The following is a 15530-nucleotide window of genomic DNA, read 5'->3' as shown; positions in this document are numbered from 1 at the left end:
ACAATTCTCGTTGTATAGACAATCGCTGGAAAATCCCTTTATTAGTTTCTAAGACAAACCGAAAATCATATGAAAGTGTGAACAGCTATTCATATTTAATTGTAAAAGCGTTTGCCTAGTCCTATTTTGTATAGCACACAGTGCGGTTACAAGGACTTTTAAGTGTTCATATTTAAACAATGTCTAAATCAACAAACATATTACCAACCAGATTGTTATTTGCCCAAAATAACGCAGTTAATTAAGCAATTAATACGGGGTAGTGGAATGACGAATTCGGTGTTACCCATCGAGTTCTTGCTCACGCCTTATGCATACTAATCACTTACCTCGCTCTGCCATCTGTTGACAGTTTGATGCTATTGCGCACATATTTATATCGGGCCTTTTTGTTCACTCAACCTAAAACCTCAGGCATAAGTGACATAAGTTACCCAGGTAAATGTTAACTAGTTACATTCGATTTCCAGCTGATTTGGCAATTTTTCTATACAGGTTACTTCCACGTTAAGTTTTCATCTCAGATTTCTGAAATATTAATATTAAAAGCACTGACACATTGTTGTTTATTTGCTGCTCTGACAATCAGCAGCAGGCTCAGCTCGCCAGATCTTGACAAGACACATAATTATTTGTTTCAGCCTCCAAGTTATTCACTGCTGCCTGCAGATTTTGAAGTTACCTTGTAACGGTTTCACTAGGTTCTCCCTTAAAATGACCTAATTCCTTGTGTAGTCCACTTTGCAGGGCACTACTAGGGCGATGAGAGGGCACCTATAGCCCAGTTCTTCTGCAAGTGACTGCCGAAGTGACTACAAGAGCAAATGTGTAAGAATGTACAGCAGCAGTGCGTGTAACTGAAGCATTTGCGCACGTAATCTACAAAAAAGACACTACTGGAAACAATAGTATCTGTTTAAAACATAGGATAAAATGGTAGCTAATATGCACGAGCATAAATACCACTAGTATACAATCCATCCCAGAGCCGAGAGCACATAAATATCATTCTGCAGTTTCCTCAGGGGCAGCAGTCATGAGTCATGGTACCGTTCCACGCTTATGCCTGCCTCAGAGGTAGCAACACACATGTATAACTATGCAGCTTCCTCAGAAGGATCGTTATCACCATGGCATAGGAGCTGCTTTGGTCCTAAATAATGGTTTCTCGGTGTCCTTGAACTGAAAGTGAGCCATGTTGAAATTTGTTGTAGGCTACATTTCTTGCAAATGTTCAGAAACTAAAAATGGTTGATATATGAGATACTAGTTACATTTACACTCATGTCACAACATTTCCATGACGTTAGTAATATGCTATATGCATTTGATGCCCTCTATGTACTTATTGAAGGTGCTCTATACAGAGCGCACTGTGTATATTCAGTAATGGGTTTTTTCACCCACAGAGTTTACTTGGCAGTTCTTTTAGTCAGCTTTAGGGAATTGTGCCATTCTCCAGTATTCACATGTTCAAATGTCTTCAATTTGTCCTCCATAAATGTTGTTCCATGGTCAAAAATGAAAAAAATTTAACCAGGAGTGGTCTTTCACAGACTATACCCTAATCACAATCTAAGACTACTTTTAGAGAGCATTTTAGAAAATTACCGTTATTTGTTGATAAAAAAGACTTTTAGGCCATTTAGGCCAGTGATTGCTGTTCTGAGAGTTTGGACTGAGAATCCACAGACTTTAAGAAACCTCCTGGAGTCACTTTAGTCTCCACTCCATGCAGTCCCATCTCTTGAGTTATAGTGTAGTCGTGTTGTAAGGCATTTCAACCTCTAGATCAAATACAGTGGAATCTGGTATATGTACTTCAGTGCTGGTGTCTGTGCAGTCATATATTAAGATAGAATAGTTGGAACTAATGGTTGGTTTTGCATTAGTTTTGACTTTTTTTCTTTCTATTTTTATCTAGCCTTGTTTATTTCAGTTTAGTTTTAGTTCATTTTAAGAGTGTGTAAATAGTTTTTTAAAAAAATTCTGAAGATTAGTTATTTTTTATTTAGTTTTTGTTTTTAATATTTATTATACAAGCTGTGATGACAAAAGGTATCTGACAAGGTTATGATTAAAAAAAATCTGAAATGCATGATATGATATATAAGCTCAAATATGATATTTAGAATTTCCTTCCAATAAGGTTTGCCATTTTAGCATGGCTAAATTAGCACAAAATCGATGGCTGTATTATGACAGCAATGGAGGGTATGCTTGTGATGTCATAGTGGGTGGGCATCACTGGGGTTGACTGAATGGCAGAAAGCAGTGTTAGTGTGAATGCCATGGAAAATAAAAATAATTGAAAAAAGAAAGATCCATTGCGCGAGAATTAGAAGCAAGAATTACAGCCCACCGATAGCTAAAGAAAAAAGGAAGATCGTGTTCACTAGCAAAACAAACCCAGTTTAGATAAGATAACACTTTATTGATCCCGAAGGAGGTTGCTGTTTAGATTAGGTAGCCAGATAAATTAGCTAACTTTGTTGACTTGAAAGCTATACATTTGAAGAACGAAAAAACATTAAAGTCCGTAATAATTAGCATGTTCGGTTTAATGGTAACATTGGATGAGAGATTGTTTTACCAACACAAATATATACCATTACTGGGTGGCAGTGTTAGCTACAGAGAAAGTAGGCCTAGCTATCGTACAGTTTTCCAAATAAAATAAAATAAAAGATTTGTACAAACCTGTCCACACACAACCAGATTATCAATTGGTGTCATCGTCCCTTTAATTTCACCAGCAAATCCTTCCTTTTCGTGTAACCAAGCTTCAAGGCTTTTTGTAGTCTTTTCTTTGTGCATTTCTTGAGTGTCAAAATTGAAATTGTGTACATATAAATGTCAGTAAACACGATTCCTGACATCATGTTCATGTCCAGTATTTATTTATTTATTAAATTTATTTTTTGATAGTTTGGATGAATCGCTGTCAAATCCAGCTGCCTTCAATTTAAGCTTGTTTCATTGCTGGTTTCCCATTCCCCCCTAATAGATGCATGCATGTTGCTGAATGATTTGCCACTCAGTCCTACTGAGGTGGGGTATTCCAAAAATTGTCATTATTATTTCAGTTCACAGGTATATTTTTCACTGCCCATTTTTGTGATAGTTTTTGTTAGCAATAATAACCATGGTTTGAAATTACTTCTTTCTTAAACATGGGTTCGAGTTTTGTGGTATCTTGAATTCAAGTAATTGCATGGAAATCAGGCCATGGCAGACTTTGTCATATTCCCCGTCAAATTGATGTCCCTTCTCCTGAATTCATATGAACAACAGATACCAATGCAGTCTTATGATTTGAGGTTATTATAAATTGCGCAATTTCAGTGGTATCCTGTCGTAAGAAACACTACAACCGCCAAAAGCCTTGCCTTTGCCCTACCTATTAACCCCCACTTATTATATGGGTTGACAGAATAGTCAGTGACTAGACCATTCAAACAAAAAGCATAGTTATGCTACATTTTTTGCTGTGTTTGATTATTATGGAAGGCCTCTGTTATTGTGTCAGAGACTGCCCTGCTATTTTCCACTGGAGGGCTTTAAATCAAATGTATTTATTTATATAGTGTTTCAATATTTGTTGTCACAAAGCAGATCAAATCATACAGCGGGAGTACAATTTCCCAATAGGTCTATAGCACACTGAACATACTTTATAGCACACCTTAAAGCACAGAGTGTACATTGTGATACATTGTGTTGAGTGAAATAATGTAATGTTGCTATTCTACAAGTATTGCTAACTTGTCCTCAACTCTTTATCATTTAGTATGGACAAACATGATGGTTAATTATTGCTAATGAAAGTACATAAATAGGATGTCATCATATCTTCGCTCTCTCTGTCTCACACCAGTGAGAATATGCAGCTCTGTGTCCCTGACCCACACTTTGAGCCCAGGCTCATTGGTGAAAAAAAGGTACAACGTCTCATCAAGTGATAATAGCTACTGAAGACATTTAAGTAAAGCAAAGTTTATGAGAGAATTCTTTCCATCCAAGAGTATTCTTTCCATCACAGTGACTTCCAAATGAGGTAGGAAACCATCTAAATCGGGAAGCACTGGTCTAAGGCACTCCACTGTACCCTCGCTCAAATCATCTCCACACAAACATTACCGCCTATTCAGCAGTCTGTCCTGTATGTCATGTATTAGCTAAGCAGAGTCAGATAAGCTCATCGCTGTCTTAATTCAGTCATGGATCAGTAGCTGTTTACCATTATAACAGGAACAATTCTCTCTCTCTCTCTCTCTCTCTCTCTCTCTCTCTCTCTCTCTCTCTCTCTCTCTCGATAGCTAGCTAGCTATCTCACTCAATGAAGTATTGTACTTGTGCTTAGCATTGAATGAATGGTTCTGAAGATCAGGATTCACTATATATTGACGACGCAACTCTCCAAGATTCCAGTATTCCTGAATTTATTAAAGCATCACACTAAAAAGAAACTATTTACCCTCACTGGAAAAGACAAATTAAAAAGAATGGCTATACTACAACTACACTGACTCTGCAATCAATATCTAGCTGTCATTCCATAACCTTGGACTCCAGTAACCCAAGTTGTAAATTTAGCTTGCATCTGTGAAGCTGTCAAGACCTTCGTCATTTAGAAAAGAATACTCTCCCATTGTGTCTCTTCTTTAAACCAGCAGCCTTTCCCACAATGGAACAATTATGAGCATATGATGACATGAAAGTTACAGTGATGAATAAACCAATAATAAGCTATAGGGCAGATGAAATGCCTTTATTTGGTTATATATACATACATGTACAGTACAATGAAATGTTTCTCGCACCCATTGAGCCAAGAGGGTTAAGGGCCTTGTTCAAAGGCCCAACATTGGCTGCATGGCAGAGCCAAGATTCAAACCTCCAACCTTCCAAAGTCCTATCCACCAGACTAACACTGCCCCACAGTCTATCTACTATCATCTTCATCACCATCTTCTCCATCAAACTTATTTCTCAATTCTTAGACAGATACAAACATCAGCTAGCTTGATTTGATTATATGTTTTCTTTCTTCACAAGTACCTTTTTGCCATGTTCACATTTTCACTTGGATCATCATGTATTTTCTAGACTACCAGTGATGCTTTTTTTAAATTATGACTTTCACCAGGTAAGTAGAAGTTATTTCTGTCTTAATATACAGTCTTACATTGAATGTTGATATACATTTGAGTTCTCTTTAGTGTCTCTTTGGTGTTGTGTTTTAAAAAGTTCTGGTGATGTGTTAGGCCTTTCCTGACATCCTCACAAACATCCATCATGAATATTTTCCTCACCTCATCCCTTGTCTTTTTTTCCTTCTGCCCTGTTCCTTCATCTTAGCTCTCTCTCCATCAGTTACAGTTTGCCCCAGTGTGTCCTATGGCCCCAGTAAATGCACTTGAAGCTATAAGTGTTGCTTTGGTAATGGCACTCATAAGTGGTTGCCAATAATGCTGTTCACCTTAATTAAAGGCATTAAAGGGCCAAAGGGACACCCACTCTGTGGGAATGATACCTCTTGCACTTCAAATGTTTCACACATATATTCACTCATGCACTCATACTGGCTCTATAAGTTTTTCTCTGCTTATGTGTGAGTTTGTTCTCAGCCAGTTTCTGTAATATCCATGACTTTGTGTCTTCTAGTATTGATATCTCTCATTTCTTCACTGTCTCTCTCTCACTGTCTCTCTCTCTCTCTCTCTCTCTCTCTCTCTCTCTGATTTTCTCCCCTTTGGTACACTCCTCTTTATCACTGTGGACTCAAGGACTTTGGTTTGCTTCTTGTTTGTGTGCCTGCTCATTATTTCTTCCACACTCCTGTATGGATGTATGAAACTGCGGGTTTCCGACTCTGTAAAAGGAGTGACTAAGAGTGAGATAGTGTCAGGTGGGGGGGAAGGGGATGCATGTGTGAGTGAATACAAAAAGAAAGAGGGAGCTCACGAAGTGGAGGACAGAGTCATAACAACATATCTGCACATCTCAATTTCTGTGCCATGCATCTCAGGGGTGGCATCCATCCTTTTGTCTCTGTGCTGGGAAATAGGGTGCTGGGTGAAGCATCGTGTGTCTTGGCTCCTCTCATCTCTCCTGTCTTCCATTTCGCTTCCTTGCACAGTTCCCATAATACATCTGTTCACTGCATGTGCCTGCTGGCTCATGTGGCTTTTCCCCCTCTGTCCACAGCACACACACACGCACACACACAATGGATGGCTCTCTCTCTGCTCAGCTCACATCCTGTCCACACTGCTCCATAAATAGCAAAACTCTCTCCGCACTCAGGGGCTGACAGAAACAACATTTGGGAAAAGGGATTATGGGAGTTGAAAGGACAGGGAGGTAAAATATGTGAAAGGTTGTTAGTCAGGTTTCGTTTTCCATTTTCTCAGTGCTTGACCGCGTCCATCCTCTCTCCCTCTGCACTCTCACACTCGAACCCCAAACAAATAAACATCACACTCAATTGCATTGCTTACTACAGTTAACACAGATGGTGCATAATTGCCTTTCTGATTTTGCACATATAAACCCGCTCATACATACCCACACACATACATGCGCAGCCACACAATATTATTTACCTATACATATTTTCTTGCTGCTACTTTCTGGGGTAGTTTTAGAAAAAAGGAAACCTGCAGCCAAGGAGGCTTTAATAATGTGGAACAACAATAATCCCTGATCTATAAATAGCAGTTTGAAGGAGAAGACAAAACAAAAGAGCTTCTGTGGTACTGCGGCTGGCTCAGGTGATCTGTCTTGATTTGCCCTGGGCTCACCCACAAGACATTGTGTGTGTGTGTGTGTGTGTGTGTGTGTGTGTGTGTGTGTGTGTGTGTGTGTGTGTGTGTGCCATCAATGACACACACACACACAATGTGTCATTGGCCATCAATGACATCAGTGATAATGTAGTGGCAAATGTGAATGTGGTGTTATCCAACTGCTAAATCTGATCACAGCAATTTATACTCTCCATGGCCACACACCCACACCAATAAGCATATACAAACTAATATCAATAAAACTAATTGAAATCAATAGCTAAAACCCATTTGATAAATAATTTATGTAATCATATAATGATGCAATCTACATTAGAACAGGCAGAATTGATAGATTTTATGACAATTATATTGTAATTACATTCACACAATTCTCTTCAGATTTATTCATTTAAGAGAATCTCATTTATTGATTAAAAATTCTCTTTGAACAATGGTGATCAAATTCTCTCATCCTTACAATTAAAGAACATTCATGAACTATTTCTTTGTTTTGCTTTTAAGATTAAGATTAAGATTTACGATCCATTGCCAAGTATTCCTCTCTTGAAGGTTACAATTGCAATTATGATAATAATAAGAAAAATCCTAACAATTACAAGAGCACCTACTGTGCTTGAATCAGTAATTATATAAATGAAGTAGGAGGCAGAGTAACTATTTATAAAAATGGTCCAGGAATCGCACAGAATATAAATTACATTTGCACTGATTTTTGTCCTTAATGTGAACGATCCATCAATAATAAGAACTTTAACTTTGTTGGCCTCACATAATTATTTTCTGGATACTGGTCCTCATTTTAAATTTTACAAATATGTTTATTTCTGTTGAAAAAGGCAGAATTATTTTTGATGATGCATAAAACAGTCTCAGAACAGCATTTGTATCTATACAAATTTTCATTGCCACCACACAAAACATACTATTGAAACCATAGCCATGATAGATCACATATCAACAGACATCACAGGAATTATTTTCCCCATAATAAAATCATCTTCTATTTTCACTTTGTCTTAACTATATATTTACATGTTCAGAACCTGCAGACACTCCTGCAGAGCAGTCTGCCTGTTTATCAGAATGACAGTACATGTGCTCAGTGAAAATCAACACATGATGGTATGTGTGCTCGGTGAAAATCAAACACATGACAGCATGTATGTTCAGTGGAAATCAAACACATGATCTTGGTTTTGCTAACACCTTGCTCTACCAGGTAATCTGAAAGAGTTAAGATGTAAACAAATGTTTTTTACCTTACTATTGCACCATCTGATCCTACAGGACATAAGTGACTGAGTGGTTAGTGGATACTTTGTGTTCTGCCCTTTATAACATTGTGCTATTCATTGGGAAAGGTTCCATTATATAATAACATAACCTGCACTCTAAAACACATTCAAAATTTGGATATCTTTCCAGACCGATACAAAATAAATAAATCATTTACATTTATATTTACATTTTCGGAACTTAGCAGATGCTCTTATCCAGAGCAACTTAAAAAATTGCTTTGTCATATACTCATAGAATACATCCTAGCCAGTACAGTAGGTTCGGGTCCAAAATACCAATGAACTAGAATAATGTTGAAATACAGGGATCAATACTGATGCCTAGAAGTGCAAAATACAGAAGCTCTATTTCAGACAAAAATAAGTGCAATAACCAAAAAGTACTAGTTTGTTAGTCAACAAAGGAGCAGTCAATATCAGTGCATTAAATAATACCCTTTAATAAGTACTAGTTTCAATTAGTCAACATATGAGTAGGGTCAGTGGTCATTTAAATATTCCTCAAATAGATGGGTCTTCAGTCTCCGTTTGAAGACTGCAAGGGACTCTGCTGTCCAGACAGCAAGCAGAAGTTCGTTCCACCATCTAGGAGCTAGGACAGGGAATAGTCTTAAGACTTGTTTTCCATGCAACTTGAAGCATGGTATTTCAAGCCGAGCTGTACTTGAGGTTCGACGTATTCGAGGTACAGATCGGGCATTGACCATTGACATTATGTATAGAGAGCCTGGTCCATTTTTGGCTTTGTAGGCAAGCTTCAAGGTTTTAAATCTGATGTGGGCAGCTACTGAAAGCCAATGAAGGGAGCACAGCAATGGCGTGATGTGTGAACTTTGAAGACCAGTTGTGCTGCTGCATTCTGGACAAGTTGTAGAGGTCTGATGGCTCTTAGAGAAAGATCCACTGTAGCAAGTTGAGATTACAAGAGACTGCATAAGCACCTGGGCAGCTTCCTGTGAGAGAAAGGGCAGAATCCTTTGTATGTTACAAAAGAGAAATCTGGAAGACCAGATCAGATTTGAAACCTGAGTTGAGAATGACAACTGGTTGTCCAAAGTTATGCCCAGGCTACCAGAAGCTTCAGATAGTGATACCAGTGAGTTCTTGAAGGAAACTGTGAGGTCATGGTAAGGGCTGGGAGTTCCTGGGATGTACAGAAGCTATTTTACTGAGGTTGAGTGGTAGGCAAGCATGCTGATACATCTGGAGAGCTGCATGTCAGAGGGTGGGAAAGAAAGAAATAATTGGCTGTCTTCAGCATAGCAGTGGTTGGAGAAGCCATGAGAAGATATTATATCACCAAGTGAATGAGTATGCAAAGAGAAGAGAAGAAGGCCTAATACTGATCCCTGGGGGACACTGGTGGTTTGGATGTGGATCCTCTCCATGTTACCTGATAGGACTGAAACCATTTCTATGCAGAGCCAGTCACACCAAGGCTGGAGAGAACAGAGAGGAGAATGTTGTGGTTTATTGTGTCAAAGGCTGCCAAAAGGTCCAGAAGAATCAAGACAGATGACATTTTAACAGCTTTAGCAGCATGAAGTTTCTCCATCACTGCTATGAGGGCTTTTTCTGTTAAATGTGCTGGTTTGTAGCCAGACTGATTGGGAACATGCAGCTGGTTCAGGTTGAGGAATAGAAATAATTTATTGTAAACTGCTCGTTCAAGGGATTTGAGAGGAAAGCGAGAAATGATACCAGTCTGTAATTGGTTATGTTGGAGCCATCGAGTGTGGCCTTCTTAAGCATTGGTACCACACTGGTAGTTTTGAATGCAGTTGGTACATGTCTAGAGGATAAGGAGATGTTGATGATGACAGAAATGAAAGGAAGAAGATCTCTTGAGATCATCTGGAACAGAGTGAAAGGAATGGGATCCAGTGGACATGTAGTCGGATTGCTGGAATCAATCTTCAATTCTTACCCAAAAACAATTGGCCACCCTCCTGGTGTCCCTGTTTCCATGGTTTGCCTGTCATGTCTTTGTTTTCCTTTACTTCCTTGTTGTTCCATTCATTAGTTTCATTTTCTCCACACCTGTCATTGCTTTCACCCGTTCCTCTTTTCCAGTCCTTCTTTTGGTTCTGTTCTGTTCCACCCCCTGGTCTTTAGCCCTGCCTGTAATTGTTCACCTGTGTGGTTAGTCGTCATAAGGCTTGGTTGTTTAAGCCCTGGGTTTTGTCTTCCAGTCTGTAAGTTATTTTGGTACATTTGGTTATGGTTAGAGTTGTTGTCACGGTCCTTAGTTTGCCATTTGCTTAGTACATGTGTTAATTTGCCTCAGTGTTTTCCCTGTGTCTCGGTTTGTTAGCCTCCTGTGTTTTGTTTCCCTCTCTCATTAAAGTACCTCCTGCATTTGCATTCTGCCTTTCACCTCATCCATGCAGGAAAAGTTACAAAACCTAAAATATTTGAACAATGGAAATACATATATAACCTCAGCTAGTTTGCTCAAATCATATGGATTTTGGGATAGAATATAGAGACCTTAAGTATATAACCAGATAAGATGAATGGAAACCAAAGTTCAGAAGATTGAGTTAATCTTTTTAATCTCTTCCTGAAAATCATATACTTGTGTGCTCAAACCAATGCCTTTGAAATTAATCAAAAGACAAGCCACTTGAAATAATCAGACTCATGCTAACAGAATTAAGCTCTTCTCTTAGCCTTTGCAATATATCTACATCTTTGAAAATATTAAATCTAACCTAATCTTGATCCATGTAAAATGTGTAATTAAATTTTAAGATCTTAGAGATTGTTGTAAGTCATTATTTTAGTTTAAACTTGCATAGGAATCACACGAATTCAGTCGATAATTATACCTCAACAATAGAATAGTGGCAGTACTGGAGATGGCAGTAAATTAGCTGTTCTGGCCCTTGACCAGGGCCACAGTATGCTACTTAATCTCAGTGGAGTGCAGTATTCAGGAATCAGGAATTTGGGGAATGGAACTCTCAGATCCTATCTGAGGGGGTGTCTAGCCACACTTAGCCACTTCATGCTTTCTTGACTGATGGGATAACAATACTGGAGGCCAAACACACCATACTATACCAAGAAGACTCCTTGGACAAGGCTGCTACAACTATATTTACATACAACTGTAACATGACTGAAACTGCAAGTTGCTCTGCATAAGTGTCTACCAAATGTAATGAGCTGGCATCAGACAGAATGAAGCTGTATGTGAGCCAAGAGTAAATGCGCAACTACTACAAGTACTTGTGACCACAATCTGTGCAGAAGGACAATATAATATAGTTTTATAGTATTGTGGACCAATTAAAACCTAATGTCAAAAGAGGAAATTGTGCGGAAAATAGGCAGCCATGATTACAGACAAATATAGCAGAAATTATATATTGTGTATATAAACATTTTATACATATATTGTACATACATTGTTAATATATTTTGTGTGTGTATGTATATATGTATATATGTGTGTATATATATATATATATATATATATATATATTGTATATATGTATATATGTGTGTGTATATATATATATATATATATATATATATATATATATATATATATATATATATATATATATATATACACACACACACATATATACATATATACATATACATATATAACTTGCAGTGAAATGGTTTGAGAGTGCTCTGTCCAAACTGAGGAAAAAAAACAGGTGTATAGGGGAAAAAAAAAAATTATATATATATATATATATATATATATATATATATATATATATATATATATATATATATATATATTGTGTGTGTGTGTGTGTGTGTGTGTGTATATATATATATATTTCCCTATACACCCCTGTTTTTTTTCCTCAGTTTGGACAGAGCACTCTCAAACCATTTCACTGCAAGTTATATGTATGTGACAAATAAACCAAACTTGAAACTTGAAACTTAAAACTTGAAACAATTTTTAAATTTTTATATATATCTGTCCAATAAAGATGCATTTGTGTGGTCAGTTGTAAATGAAATGTGGATGTGTTGCTGCCACCCTGCTAGGAAGACACGCACTCACAAGCCCTTGTCAATCACCAACCTCAACCACTCCCTCACTCCCAAGCACAGTTCACCTGTTCCCACTCTCTCCTTCTCCTTATTTAAACTGCATGGGTGCCTGGCTCTAGTGTTTCACAGTGTAACCTGCTATGGTCCAAAGCTTAGCTGCTGTGTCCTGTTTCTTGAATGAGGTGCTTGTCTTTGTTCAGTTTTATTCCGCCTACCATGGCATTCTTATATTGTCCTAAAGGTTGCCTTTCTACACTTGTATCTCACGCCTGTGTACAAAATGTCAAAGTGGATAGATTCAGGCATGACCTGGATATAAGATACATGGAGTGGTTAATTGTAATATAGGCTCAGAATGAACACTATCCATTTTAAATGGTAAATTATGAATGAAAGTAAAGCTTCATGTCTCACATAGATTTGTAATAGCCACGCATGAAAGAAGCTGGAGGAAAGTAAGCAGTTTTATGGTTTCTCTAAGCACAATTCACCAGCAGCATAAACAGCATCTTTCATGCTATGCCACTTCAAACCTGTCTGTAGCATAACAGGGCACCTGCTCATTGAAAGCATTCTGGGCTGAGCAGGTACCCAAAAGGTTGTCATGGCCAATAACTACCCCACAGTCCACTTCAAAGTCTTACAGGGCAACCTATGCTCCTGAGGTGGCCTTCCTCTCTGGGGGTTGTCCGAGAGATGGTAATGCACCAAGCTGGCATGTGGAACATTCTCCCAAATATGAGCAGAGCTGGAACTCACTGATTCTTAAATTACTGACTGGTAAACCCACAGAACCATAAGATGTCCTGTAGTTCATCTTGTGAACATTCTGTAGTCCACCTGGTGGAGCAAATAGAGCAAGGTCATAAACAGCCATGATTGACCTACACCACCAATCCTGTTATTCTGAGGGTGAAGTGGTGCAGTCTGGTTTTTTTTTGTTTGTTTGTTTGTTTGTTTGTCTGTTTTTTGATAAACTGTACTGACATACTGGGACTTTGTGCCATACAACCTGCCAGGGACTGTGCCCACCCTCTCGAAAAACCCATGATCCTTGCAGTCCCATTGACTTTTTCACTGCACCACATGTTCTATCTATGGTACACAATCTTTATAATCATGTAATCATGTCTCAAATTTTAAGTAGCCTAAACTATTGGTGTTTTTCTCTGCTATAATGTTGTATTCAGAATAAATTGAAAGCATTCTGTCAAAGAGCTAGATAAAGAAAAAATAATTCCCACCTCTAGATAAATCAAACATCTCTTCATACATTAGGGCCATTTGACTTGAACTGATTTTTGTTACATCTGAAACATCTTTATTGTCATTGATTGTTAGGTTCTTTGTATCTATAGAGGCCTTTTAACTGAAGTATGCAGTATAAACATGGTCTGTTAGGAGATAAAATTATAAGCACAGGACATACAGTAAAACACAACACTGAATAATAAAATACAAGGTCACACAAGATACATATGATTCACTTAAATATAATTAACAGCATTGGCCAATAAGAAAGGAGTAGTGAAGTGAGTGAGTGGAGTGTAGATGTTAGCAGCATATTGAATAAGAAATATCTGAGTGTTCAGTAGTTTTTGTGTTTAGTATGGAGATGGCCCTTGGAAAGAAACTGTCTGAATCTGGAGGTGCGCATTTTGGTCAGCATCTGATAAAGGGCAAGAGTTAAAAGAGGTGGTGATTGGAATGAGCCCTCGTATTGCAGCATGAGGTGGTAATGTCCTCCCTGAAGTCAGTGGGCCGCCAGTGATTTTTTTTTTTTTTTGGGACGTTTTCACCATTGTCAGCAATGCCTTCTTGTCTGCAGCCTTCATACCATAGTGAGATGCAGTATGACAGAATGCTCTCAATGGTGGTTTTATAGAAGGCCACCAGCAGCTTCCTCTCCATGTTGTTCCTTTTGAGGACTCTCAGAAATGGAGTCTCTGCCATGCTCTATTGACAGCTCATAAATGAGGACTTCCAAGAATTTTAAGTTCTGCACCCTCTCCACAACAACCACATTTATACAGAGTGGAGCCATTTCTTCATCACACCTCCTTCTGAAATCAACTATGATTTCTTTTGTCTTTGTGATGTTCAGTGTCAGGTTATTCACTGAATCCCACTCTGATAGTCTATAGACCTCATCTCTGCATGTTGACTCATCTCCCTCAGTGATGAGCCCAACAATGGTTGTGTCATCAGCGAACTTAATGATGGTGTCAAATGGGTGTGCTGGAGTGCAATTATAAGTGTACAGGGAATAAAGCAGAGCATTCTGCTTTTGGGTGCTCCAGTGCTTATTGAGGTGGAGGAGGAGAGATAGGATCCAAGTTTAACCCTCTCTGAGAAAGTTATTAATCCTGGTGCATATTTGGGGAGGTCCATATTTAACAATTGGTATACTAGAATGCCCAGTAATATTGTATTAAATGCAACGTTCCTGCAGTAAGAGTTTGAGTGGGAGAAGTGCAGCTATAGCTTCCATGTTAGTCTCAATTTACAGTGTTGTAGGTACAGCCTCTGTAAAACATTAGAAGCTGTATTCCTTGCCACATCCTCCATAGGTCATTGTGGGACAGAAGGACCCCTATCTTTGTGTATGCTTCTATTGCTTCTCTGACATCTCTCTTCAGGTCAGCTCTGGCAGAGCTGTACTGTGCACTCTCACCTGACCTGAATGTGTTGTTACAATTTCTGAATGTGTTCTTACAGGAGACTGTGGAACTCACTCATTATTCAGGGTTTTTGATTAGGAAACACCCAGACGCGTTTGTTGACAGTGACATTGTGAACTCTGCTTTTGATGTAGAAAAGCAGTCTCAGTATACTCCTCCAAATCACCTTGGTCAAATATGTCCCATTCAGTGGGACAAACTAGATTAAATCACTGGTATGAGGTTAGCCCACCATACTCTGCAGAATGGGCCTGTTGCACACTGCATTTTCTCAGTGGGTGTTGCAGTGCCACTGGATTTCATTACATGTCTCATAACCTTTTGAAGATGTATTTGGTTGGGCTTTGCTTTAATCCAGTGACACTAATAGCAAAAAAAAAACCTCTCTCAGGTTATCAAGTGCTCCACTGAAGTGTACTGAAAAATATAAATTGGACAGTGGCTGCAGGGGACATTAACCCAACCTTCCATCAGGAGACATTATTCCCACCTTTCATCAGGAGACATATATCCCACCTTCCGTCAGTTACCTAAAGGTAGCAGGAGTGTCATAGAGAGCAAAAGACATTCAACTGCATTGTCCATTTTCAAAGAATGAGTGCTCTTTTATCTTTGATCTTTGCAGCACTTTGCAGAACTACCACCAGAGTTTAGTCCCTGCCCATACCTAACACACCTGACCCAGTTAATCAAGGCCTTCAGTAGCATGG

This window comes from Electrophorus electricus, chromosome 8 (genome assembly GCF_013358815.1).
Source record: "Electrophorus electricus isolate fEleEle1 chromosome 8, fEleEle1.pri, whole genome shotgun sequence".
Lineage (NCBI taxonomy): Eukaryota > Metazoa > Chordata > Actinopteri > Gymnotiformes > Gymnotidae > Electrophorus > Electrophorus electricus.
This window is presented reverse-complemented; position numbering follows the sequence as displayed.